Genomic DNA, 3,542 nt, shown 5'->3' with positions numbered 1-3,542 from the left:
AATCAGTGATGATGATAACCCCTAAATACCAAGTTTCATTGAAATTTGACAAATACATATGGAGAAAACATTTTTGTCGTCCTAGATTCTCGATTCGCACAATGGAGCCGCTTCATATAGGGCGATCCTCAAAACTCATTTTTCGAACGTTGGTATTTAAGATAAAAATATATACCAGCAGAGTCATAACAAAGTACCAAATCTCGAGTACAAAATTGGTTTCCTAACTGCTAACAGTTGCCGCGTGCAACAGCTCAAAGTTTACTTTTCAGTCAGAAAAAATGTTTTCCCGATATCGAAAGCGAGTTCATGTGTGTTATTAAAGCATGTTCTATAATGTTTAAGATTACTATAAGTTTAGAAGGTATAATGCTGTTGATGAAGCGATGTGTGTTGATTGTTTTACAGATTTTCATCATTGCATAATTTCATTGGTTTCTGAGATATAAGGAATAACTTGTAATAAACTAATTTTTTTCATGGTAAATTTTTCAATCCGTCTTTTCCCCAAAATGCGCAAGGTTTTTTTCTGAATCTGTTTAAGTTATATCCGCGAGGCATTATATATAACTAAACTTGAATGATTTGCCCAAGCACTTTGCGCATTTTTGGAAAAAAAAAAAATGTTTTAATGCGAACTTAATTTTTGTCAGGCACAGTCTTCCATTATTTTATCAAAAATATGTACCACGTGGAAGTATTTTAAGAAAAATTCCAATTGAATTGAAGAGAATAAATAGTAAATACCATCCGTATTTATTCTTTATTTCAATTCAGATAACCTCTATTACAGACGAAACCCATTTATCCATTAAAAATCGGGATTTGTGTAAAATATTCACCCCTATTGCGAGTGTCGGCTAGTAGTAGATAAACGACTGTTAGTCTATTATAGATTATGCGTGGTATTTTCAAGGTCGTTTTCTCGTTCAATAAGTGCGTGTGAATAGTTTATAGTCGCTCATCCTTCTACAAACAAACCGTTGCAGAAAAATGAGCGATAAAAAACTATTCACAGTCGCTTATTGAACGAGAAATCGACATGCACAATAGCATGGAAAAGCGATAATCGAATAAGAGTCGTTTATCTACTACTAGTCGACACTCGCAAGGGCTTTTAAATCCCTTCTATATTATTGCAAAGCAAGTTCAGTCATGTTGAAGAATATATTTCAAACCAAGCCAGCTGTATAGCCTTCAAAAGAAAGAAGTTGCAACAATCTTTTTGGCAATTTCAAGAGCTAAGGCTTATTTTCACTATGTCAAATTTAATGGCATTTTTCGTCAAATAAGTGAAAACGCATTGTCAAATGGGATTAAAAAGCACTATATTGATGGATTTCGATGAGGACGAGTCTTAAGTCGTGTACGTGTTCTGGTAAACCGACGATCTGTCTGGTTTTGGCACATATTTATTATCGGTAAAGGTATGGATAAAGGAGATAAAGTTGTGTCAAAATATGTCGACAAATTTTGGCGTCAAAATATGACATAGGGCCTGTTCGAGGCACGTAATAAAAGCAGCAATACTGCAGCACTGAAGAAAATTTGCAATACTGTTGCAACTTCCCAATTGATAAAACGTTGCTAGAAATTCACACGGAACGTGATACTTTAATCATGCCTATTATGGTATCCGACGGATTCCATCCGCTCGGATCTAATCCGATCCGTACTCGATTCACTTTTTTAAGTAAACGCTATTATTGATACCGACGGATGCACTGCGTTGCCTCTTGTGAACTGTATTGCCAACATAATCAGCTGTGCTTATATGTGTGAAGGATTTTTGTTAACATTGGTGAAATTTATTGCAAATATTAAATGGATTCTGTGGCTTTTTGTATTGATTTCGATGAAAACACCAGGAGTGATATGCGACGGACTAGAAGGAAAGTCAGGGATAATGTTGTGAATGTATTCGAGTTGCCGGATGAGGTGTGAGTAAATTTATTGAAGTCTTTATTTCATTTTAACATGCGAGTTCCTTATACAGATTTGTAAAACAGTTCCGGCTTAACAAGTTAGCATTCAAGTACGTTTTAGAATTATTAATCCAGAAATTGCCTCCAGTTCGAAGATCATGTTCCATAACACCAGAGCTTAAATTAGAAGCTTGTTTAAGGTTTTTAGCTGAAGGGGGCTATCAGAATGGTACTGGCCAAGATTTTAATATTGGCATGGCACAATCCACAGTCTCTGTAGTACTCTCTGATGTACTAAACATCTTAGAAGCCACTTTATGTCCCAGATGGATTACTTTAGCAATGACAGACAATGAAAAACTTGAAGCGAAAAGATATTTTTTCGAAAAAACTAGAATTCCTGGAATTGTCATGTGTGTTGACGGTACTCACATTAAAATTCTTAAACCAGCTGCAGGCAATGCACACCTTTATTATAATCGGAAAGGATATTACAGTGTTAATGCAATGATAGTAAGAACTAAATGAGTTTGAACTTCCTTAATTTATTATTTATTTATATTCTTTTATTTTGCATTTTCAGATATGTGACTATAAGCAAAGAATAAGGTATGTGAACAGTAGGTATGCAGGTGCAAGTCACGATTCTTTTATTTGGGAAAATAGTGATGCTTCCACCTTCTTCCAAGCGCAGTATGAAAATGGAGACAGAAGCACAAGACTGCTAGGTACAAAAAAATAACGAATAATCAAAGTGCGTATTTTAACTGCAATGATCGATCTTCCATAGGTGAGTCTGGATATCCACTGTTACCCTGGCTTATAACACCCTTTCGAAGTGCAGGCGTTGATAGTCCAGAAAGCAGATTTAATAAAAGCCATAGTAAAGGCCGTAATATTGTTGAACGGACCATAGGCGTTTGGAAGAACTGGTGCCGATGTCTCCTTTCTGCTCGCTAACTACATTATGCTCCTGAGAAAGTGGTTCAAATTGTAAACGTTGCGGCAGCACTTCACAACATTCGAATACATTATAATATTTCCGACGAATACCAGGAGGAAGTCTACGAACCCGATGGATATGTAGGCGAACCTGTACAACCTCAACGATATACAAATGAAGCAACTCAAATTCGCAATGAGATGTTACGTAGCTTTTTGTAAAATAAAATTATTTATTATCACAAAATTCATTTTGATACATATTTCTTAATATTTAAGTAAAAAGCCTTCCTGGCAAAGTGTTGCACAAAGTTGTCTACACACTAAGGATGTAGATAAAAATAAAATTATATCACTTCATTGGTTAACATACACAGTATTTTCAAAAACAGAAAAAAAACTTAATAATAAAGCCTTCATGTTCAGAAAGTAATCAGGCACTTCAGTCATAAAAAAAAATCCAATATAAAATAAAAAAAAAATCTCATAAAAAAATTGCCAGGTCCCACTTATTTTAAGAATTAAGGTGTCTGTTGACGTTATTTAACTCAATATTTAAAAGTTCCCTTTTTAATCTTAATTTTTCAATAGCAGCCTTTTGCATCACAGCGTTATGTCTTTTAATCTATTCAAGAGTATTCTGAAGAATTTCATTATTTTTCTTTTTTTGGTCGC

The sequence above is a fragment of the Rhagoletis pomonella genome, unplaced genomic scaffold, assembly GCF_013731165.1.
Source record: "Rhagoletis pomonella isolate Grant_MI unplaced genomic scaffold, Rhpom_1.0 Rhpom_scaffold_00002, whole genome shotgun sequence".
Classification (NCBI taxonomy): Eukaryota; Metazoa; Arthropoda; class Insecta; order Diptera; family Tephritidae; genus Rhagoletis; species Rhagoletis pomonella.
Note: the sequence above shows the minus strand (reverse complement) of the source record.